Source organism: Gossypium hirsutum, chromosome A06, assembly GCF_007990345.1.
Source record: "Gossypium hirsutum isolate 1008001.06 chromosome A06, Gossypium_hirsutum_v2.1, whole genome shotgun sequence".
Taxonomy (NCBI): Eukaryota; Viridiplantae; Streptophyta; class Magnoliopsida; order Malvales; family Malvaceae; genus Gossypium; species Gossypium hirsutum.
Window position 1 is genome coordinate 12,072,844 of NC_053429.1, and position 9,870 is coordinate 12,082,713.

Below are 9,870 nucleotides of genomic sequence, written 5' to 3' on the forward strand. Positions count from 1 at the left end.
TTGCATTTCTTGCTCCTCCGTTGAGTTCTGAGCGTTAAGACTCGAGTCTTCTTTTGTTATCAATTTAAAAAATATATATATAAATTATCTATTATATGTTTGATGCAATATTTTATTTTAAAATTTAATTAAATTTAAAAAAAACAAATAAATATTCATTTAAATATAAAACTAGTTTGAATTCCCGATGATGTATGAGTTATTTGTGTATTAGTACCATAATATTTTTATAATTTTTATTTTTAAATTTAATTTAACCAATGTCATTAAAATGTGTCTTTATTTAAAAATATATTTTAAGCTTAAAAACTTACTAAATATATATTTGTGACCATTTGTTTATAGTTTGTTTAACTTAATTATTGATAGAATTATAATTAATTTTAATTTTATATTTTTACTGTATTTAATACATCCATGCATATTTCAATATATGCACATTTAGAACGTGTATTATTTAAGTTAAATAACATGCGAAAATGTTGATATGATAAACAACATTTATATATGCATAATCTTGCATTTATATAAAAATTATTGATTTTTGTTAATTAGTGGGATTAACAAAAGGCTGGAATGGTAGTTTGTACAATAATTCACCTTCAGATAAGGTGAAGAGATTAACTTGGGGAGATAGAGATTGAGTATGGAATGAGATTTGGTCTCTTCAACTCTTACCATGGGTTTTTTTTTTATATCAAGGGATATTATTGCCTACGTGTTTAGAGATTGCTAACAATGAGATCATTCTTTGTTCTTTTGTAGTGACAATGATGTGGCGTATTAAGATATGATCTTTTAGGATAGATGGGTAATCAATTATTCTGAACTTTCATCTGAATCCCTCTTATGCTCAACAAAGATTATCCTATACAGTTTCACCACTATACCATGGTGTGAGGTTCGTTGGACTTAACCAACTTACCCGTGCAATGTATGAGTTGATTGTATATATTAATTAAATTATATTTAATTATTTCTTTAATTTTGTATTGTTTGATTAATAATGTATGGTTATAAAACTAAAATATAAAACTTATGATAACTTATATTAAACTAAATTTAAATAAATAATATTTTAAAATTATTTTTAAAATATATTGTATGAAATTATATTTTTATATAATTTCTAACTAGATTTTAATTATTAATTAGTGAATATAGGTTATTAATTAAATTTAAATATTGTGACCACTAAATAATTTATTGTAACATTATTTATATTTTTAAATATCTATTTCAATCTTAATAGTGTATTTAATTTGTAAAATAGTGATAAACTTAAAAACTTAAAAAGATCTTTTTAAAACTATTTTAAAATTTAATGTGACTTATTATGTAAAATTATAAATTGAATTATTGAATACAAGCAAATTTTAAGGGCTTATTATGAAAATATAATTTGCAAAACGTCATTAAAAATTATATAAAAATACGAAAGAGTTTATGTTGCAATTTTCCCTCCACAAATGTTTTCTTCTTTTTCTTGCCACATGTCAAATTTTTATACTGTTAACACATTAAAAACTTAAGAACTTTGTAATATATAATCAAAGGTGAAGTTAAAAATTTTGTATTTGAATGTCAAAATGAAATTAAAAATTTTTGGAAGGGCAAAGCTAAAATTATTTGTGTCAAAATGGTTGGAAATTAATTATTAATTTTTAAGAATGGTCAAAAATATTTTTTTATATAATTAAAGAGCTAAAAAAGATTAAATTGAATAATTAGTTTTCAAAGGGACTAAAAAAAACATTATACCATTTAACCAATGGGGTATAGGCTTAGAGTGTGAGGTTACTCTCACGTTTGGGTTGGATTACCCACCCTCTATTCATGGTCTTGTGATTTATGATGCTTCAAGTTATGAACGAATGAATGCATGAACTTTATTGCCTTTTACTCTAAAAAAAAAAGAGGGGGGGGGGAGGGGGGAAGAGGACAAGACCCATGCCTTCCCCTTTTTGGCTATGTCTCTATATATAGTAGTAGTTTTCATACCAATGCAATGCACGAGTTGGTTATATTATTCAAAATATGTTTCATATTAAAATTATGATATAAAATTTTCAACATATCTTTATAAACAATAATTAAAAAAGAGAGAAAATTGTTCACATAATTTTTTATACAAATAAATTTTACAAATGTGGGCATTTTTACAAATAAAGGTTTGTTTAAAAATAATGATTAATCTAACCTGCTCCAATTTTCATAGGTTGCGAATCAAAGCCTGTGATGAATACACACAGAACGTCCCATGAAGGTCAACTAATTAAATATGGCTCATTTAACTCACTTCAACTAGCTCGATTCGTGGAACACATGGAGAAGCTTTGGTGGCCTTATGGAACACTTCAGTAAAACTAGAGTTACCTTGGTGAATATTGTAAATCCTAAAGGATAAGATTGTATAAAATTTAAATCTCTTAGGACTCTTATAGAAAAGCTTTAATCTTGATCGTCAATGTAATTTAAACTATACTGTTTGATCTATGAGAGCTCAACTATAAATAGAAACTTTCTCCTCATTTGTAATCATCCTATTTATAGTTATTTGAATATATTTGAGAGCATTTACTTAAACATTTCTATTAGCTTTTTGCTTCTTTATCTTTTGAGTTTGCTTCCATTTTTTTAGTGTCTTTGTAACATCCCCTAACCCTATACCGTCGCTGGAACAGGGTTACGAGACATTACCAGTCAGTACAGTCCAATTCCTGGACATTAATTAAAATAAATATTCACACACATCCTAGTTTTAAGATGTCGTCCCTTTAATGGGCCCTCGCGGTCGAATATGAACAGTAAATTCAATTCGGGACTAATTTAGAATCACTACGAATTTTTAGTAAATTTCAAAATTCATACTACATACCGTTGCCAACCATGATTGACTCATTTCATCAATACTTCTACAACCTAAATTACTCTCACAAAACATCCTAGGTACATGCCATTACCAATACTCAACATACTTTACCTCATTGAATTCGGGATCGACCTGGGATGCTGATTCAACAGTCTAGCCTTAACTTAATCTGCGCACGGAAACAAACCGTACGCTAAGTATACACTCAGTGGTATTTCTATAATCTGAACACTCAAACAATTATAAAACATATTAATTTATATATATTGAACTATTCAAACTCAATGAGAATTCAAACATTCACTTTCCAACTAATGTTTTGGTCTACTTTAAATTTCATATCATTTATTATTTTTCAATAACAATTAATCAATCAGTAATGTTCATTAACACTCAGAACAATTATTTATTCAGTAACAGTCAGTTATTCGGTAACAATCAATTATTCAATAATAACCAGTTATTTAGTATCGATCAATTGATCGGTTATCCAGTAACAGTCAATTATTCAGTAAAATCAGATATTTAGTAACAATTAAGTTATTCAATAACAGTCATTCATTCAGCGACAATCAGTTATTCAGTAATGATCAATTATTCAGTAATATTCAGTTATTCAGTAATAGTCTAATATCCAGTAACAATCAATTATCCGGTAACAGTCAATTATTCAGTAATAATCAGTTATTTTATACCTTTATTTACCCCTATTAACATGACTCGGACTCAGACGGATGCACGGATCCAACCAAAACACCAGTACGGCACATAGTGCCTCATCGGCCGAAGCCGAAACAGTAACAGTAACAGTAGCAATACGGTACACAGAGCACCTCATCGGAACAAATCTGGAACAGTAACAATAACAGTATTCAACACACAAAGTGCTGAATCAATAACGGTAACAGTAACAGTATTCGACACACAAAGTGCCGAATCGGTAACAGTAACGATAACAGTAACAGTAGTCGGCACATAAGTACCTGATCAGTAAGCCGGCAAAAACCCGTACTCTTTTATATCCTATGGCATGCCAACTATATCCGACTAGCTCGACTAGTTAATAGGGTATTTAACTCACTTCCCTTAATATACCATTCCAATAATTACATATATTCACACATTTTCACAATCTCATACATTTCCATTCAATTCAATATATATATATCTCAATTATTTACATTAATTCATAATTTAATACAATTCAATTCACTTTTCATTTTCATATAATTAAATTCCACAATAAACACATGTTCATAATTATTTCACCACATTTTCAAATCAAATCATTTCAAAAAAACACAATACCAATAATTCATACTTTAATTATTTACCATAACATTCAATTAAAATGCAACAATTATTAATTAAATTCACCCTGCAATTTCAATCAATATTCATTTTATTTCAAATAATCTAATCAATGCACCTACCATACATAATAAATAATAAATTCAATAATTAAATATTAAGTTCGAATTATAGAAATACAAACCTTAATTTCCAAGCTAACTCCTGTTGACTTTGTCTTGTCCTTTCTTAGCCGAGATTTTCGGTATCACATTGACTATGAAAGTAATACAATTCATAATCATTAATACATTACTAATTTATATCTTGAGTTACAGAATTCTAAATTAAGATCCGCTAATTTCTCCTGAAACTAGACTCACAAATTTTCTTACCATAAAATTTTCAGAATTTTTCGTTTAGCCATTAAGTACAGTTTATTCTTTAAATTAACCCATGTTCTGCTGTCTGACAGTTCCGGCCCTTCTTCACTAAAAATTAATTATCTCACAGTTCAGAACTCGGATAATATTCCTGTTGATTTTTCCTGAAAATAGACTCATTAGGGATTCTAATTATATAACTTTAAGCCTCTAATTATTTTTCTCCAATTTTTGGTGATTTTCCAAAGTCAGAACAGGGAAACCCAAATTCATTCTGACCTTGTCTCACAAAACTCATTATATCTCATAATTTACAATTCAATTGCTTACACCGTTTATTCTATAAGAAATTAGACTCAATAAGCTTTAATTTTATATTTTATTCATCCTCTAATTCAATTTCTAAAATTTTTGGTGATTTTTCAAACTTAAACTACTGTTGCTGCCCCAAACAGTCTTAATGCAAAATGTTGATTTTCTACTTTAATTTCAATTTAATCCTAACTAAATTCACTTACTTTTCTATCTTAATTCATACTTTATTTCTACTAAATTTTTAACCAAACTTAGACATAATTATTTATTTTTTATCATAAAACTATAATTTCAAAATTCTTTCAATTTAGTCCTTAAAGCATAAAACTTATGAATCACTTTACAATTCAATCCTTATTTCATTTCTAACTTGAATTTCTATCAATTTAGCCCTTAATTCATCTTTTTGTTCAACAAGAACAATATCTTATAATCAACTATCTTACAATATATCAACTTAACTTCATCAAAACCTTGTTCTAAAGTTTCTAAAACATAAAAATTAAGTAAAAAAGGGCTAAATTGACTTACCTATTTAAGCTTCAAGCATCAAACCCCCAATTTTTCCTTTTTTTTCTTTCTTTTTTTTTTCCTTCTTTCCTTCCCTTATTTCGTCCCTGCTCTCTGCTCTTTCTCCTTTCTTTTTCTTTTTGTTTTTTTTGTTTACTTTACTCTATATATATATAATAGAATAATAATTCTTATATTATAAGTAATTATATAATTATATTACACATGTATGTATTTAATTCATTACACATGTATATTTTATTACCATACATTTGTTAACTTGTAATTTATTTCATAATAAATATCAATTTAATAAAAATAACATTAATAAATATTAAATGTAAAAACCATAAATAATAATAATAATAATAATTTAATGTACATATTTATGCATAAAAATCTTTGATTTTTATGCATTTGCCGCCTCACTTAGGACAAATGGCATAATTCTATTTTGGTCCTCTTTATTTTCTTTTAATCTACAATTAAACTTTCACACTTTATTCAATTTAGTCCTTTTACTTAATTACTCTTAATTAAATTAAATTCACTTAATTAAAATCTAATTAACCACTCATTTTACTTCGTAAATATTTTTAATAAATATTTATGAATCCGTTTTTTAGAAACAGAGACCCGAAAATACACCTTTCTGGTAACAGTAAAATTTGGGTCGTTACAGTCTTGGAGGATTTCCCTTGAGAATTCTCATCTTTTGAGAGATAAGCCGACTTAGGAGAATTTGAAGCAAAGAAATCACTTAAGGCCGTGCGATTTGCCATGCATAAGTTCTAGCTCATGGCAGTTGGTATTAGAGCCAAGGTTTAAAGGCACCGGTTGATATGACGAAAGGAGTAGACAAGTAGATTGAGTCTAGAGAGACCAGTGGGAGAGGCAGGAAAACTAGCAGATCGAGGGATATTTTGTCAACTTTGGAAGGTCGAATGACTAATTTGGAGGAACCCATTAGTGGTATAAGGAAACACTCGAGGTTGTTGAGGGATGCACCGATGAGTTAGACTCAATGAAAAAGTAATTCAAGGAATATGTTGCAAAGGCTCTCAGTTCCAGTCTGAATGCGATACAAGGGGCCCTAAATACTGTTATGAATAATTAGACAAAGAAGCTGACTAAGAGGAATTATGCTCTTAAAGCTATGATTGTGGCTTTGAAGGAGGAAATTTATGCTATGATGTCAAAAATTAAAGGGCTCGAGGGTGATCTCATTGTGTGCAGAGCTATTCTGGATAAAGGGATATTGGCTTCGGTCCTTAAAAAGCGTAAAATGAATACCCCCAAGTCAAAAGAGTTTAAGGGGATAATGTCCACGAGGGATGTGGACAACTTTCTATAGGGGATGGAATAATACTTCCATACAATGGACACAAGGATGATGCCACTAAGGTAAATACAACTACAATTTATTTCATTGATGTTAATCTTTTATGGTAGCGTGGTAAGTCCATAGATGAGACACAAGGTGGGACCTTAATTAGAGCTCGGGAGAAGTTCTAAAAGGAGTTGAAACAATAGTTTTATCCAAGAATGTTGAGAAAGAGGCTCGAGCTAAGTTGCGTCGACTTACGTAACAAGGCACTATTCAAGAGTATGCCAAATACTTTAATTAATTGATATTTCAAATCTCTTACTTGAGTAAGAAAAAAAACATTCTATTGGTTTGAAGTTTTAGGAAAAGCAAGATTTACATCAACTAGGGGTCAAAAAGCTTACCAAAGCCATGTTCGCGGTGGAGTCCTTTGTTGAGCTTGGTCCAAGGAAAGACAAGTTCTAGTCTTTCAAACCCAAAAAGACAGACAATAGTGGAGGAGACTATGAGGAAGAATAGAATAAAAATGGCAACGGTGGCAATGGCAAAAATGGTGGTAATGGGAAACCACATAATGGAAAGTGAAAGCCCAACAACAACTTGAATAATCTAGTGAAGTGCTTCTTAAGTAGTGGTTTGCATAGGGTGTAAGATTACCCATAGCGATCCAAGTTCACCGCGACCAACAAAGAAGAGAAAGCGGAGCCTAATGAAAAAAGGGTATTAAGACTTGGATCAAGATACTAAATTCTGCAAAAGCGAAGAGGGATCACATGTAGAAAAAGTTTATGTTTATAGACATCAACATTGCAAGTTAAAGAAAGAGGGCTCTTGTTGATACGGGGGCATTTGATTTGTTCATATAAAAAAAATTAGCGAGTAAACTTGACCTCTCAGTTAGCAAATCGACTGAGAAGATAAAAACTATTAATTCCAAATATATCCCAAATGTGGGAGTAACACAAAAAGTTGAGCTACAAATCGGTGAGTAGAAATGTAAGGAAGGCTTTAACGTAATTCATTTAGATGATTATGGCTTCATATTTGGCTTAAATTTTCTTAACTAGATTAATGCTCTTTTGGTTCCTTTTGGCAATTACATATACATCTTGGATACTTGTTAAAGATGATGTGTCGTGTTGGTGAGTCATGATGATCAAGGGGGAACCAATGTATTGTCGGCAATCTAGTTAGTTGAGGATGTTCATTATGGTAAAAACATTGACTTGGTAGATCGGAGTGTTATCGAGACTGTTGGATTTGGTGCCTTAAGTGTAGTACATTCGTTCATACACTTGTAACTTTTTCGAACAGATTAGTTAATAAAATTATTTATGAATTACATCCATACCTTTTGTATATTGTCCTAATGTGGTTTTTGTATGTAAAGCAAAATAGAAGCAAATATTAGCTCATTGGTTGTCTAATGTTTAATTAATACTAAGCGGTATTATGTGGTCAAATCGTAATACGGAAAGACAAGTTATATTAGTAAACGAACCTATATATGCCCTCAATCTAATCTAAAATGAGCAAATCGATTGAAGGAATAATATGCTATCTATTAGGTCCAATTGGGGAAATATTTTATCTTGGGTATTGAAGAGTACCTATGCACTATGTTCCGGTTCACTGATAAGGAAGATAGAATTGGGGTGGGGGTCTACGATGTGATACTCAAGTATGACCCGGGGAAATACATGCTAACTATGGGTAGGAAGCAGGAACCATTATGTAAATAACTTCGGGGAGGGGTTAAAGATCTCTTATACTACCATCGATAAGACTCATAGAAGATAAAGACATAGATGTGGCTGACTGGATTAACAGTACATCAGAAATAACCCAAGAAGAATAGATCCTAAATTTGTTTATGGGTTTATTCACTTGTGACGTTCATAATGTGGCATACCTTAATCCTAAATAGATGATAGACTCTATATGTATGACTAATATATGTTCATATACTAAGTGGATTTATTAAAAATGATAATAAATTGTAAAAATTATTAAAAAAATTATGAAAAATATAAACTAAATAAAAAAATTTCTTTATTTGAGGTTAAATAAACAACAATTTGGTCTTCAGTTCTGGATAATATTATCTAAGGGTTAATAAAACTGTAACAGTTCGTTTTCAATGAAATCGAAACAGTGGTTTCGGGACTACAGATTTGAGTCTGAAAAGAAAAATTATTTTAATATTATTTTATGGTCTGAATTATGATAGAAATATTGTATAAAAATTTTGTTAAGAAAATTTTACTTGTTACATGTCTAATTTGATGAAAAGGACCAAATTGCATAAAGTGCAAAAGTTGGATTCTAATAGCTAAAAGGATCAAATAGCTATAGAATTTAAAATTGGAGGTCCTTATACGGCAAATAGACCATTTAGAGGAGTTAGTAGATAAGTATGCTTAGTCATCCATGGAAAATTAAATAAAGAAAAGGATGAAATTGGAAAGTTAATAAAATAAAATATGATAAATAAATATCTAATATCATCATTTATCATCATCTTTTCCAATTAAAAAAATGAAAACCCTAGTTATGGTGTTGAGGTTTTGAACAAGCTTAATTGGCTTATTTAGGTAAGTATTTTGGTCTTGTTTTTAGTAATTTTTATATTTCTGAGATTGTAATAGCTTAATCTAGCTATCTCGAGGATTAATTTGTAAAATTATCAAAGTATTAAAGTTTTTCCATGGATGAATATAGTTGAATTATGAAGTTTTATGGTAGAAAATGAAAGGTTGTTGATAGATAAACAACTTTTACAAAAGGAATTTTGATGAAATTATGATTTAGGGACTAAATTGAAAAGTTATAAAACTCATGGAAAAATTCTAAATTTTATGAAATACATGTGCTGTTATTGTGACATGTAAAAATCGGATAGGCTTGGAATAAAGATTAAATTGCATGAATTTCATTTTCCGAGCCTAAGGACAAAATCTGAAGTAATTAAAAGTATAAGGGCAGAATGGTAATTTTTCCTAAAATGTGAATTGGATTGAATTGAATGTAAATTGTATTAAATTGATGTTAAATTCATTCGTATAGATCCAGATAGATCAAGTACTGAATTAAATCAAGGAAAAAAGGAAGTAGCGGATTAGTAATTTTTGCGTGCACGAATATTGTCGAGCTAAGTTCGTGTAACTAAATTG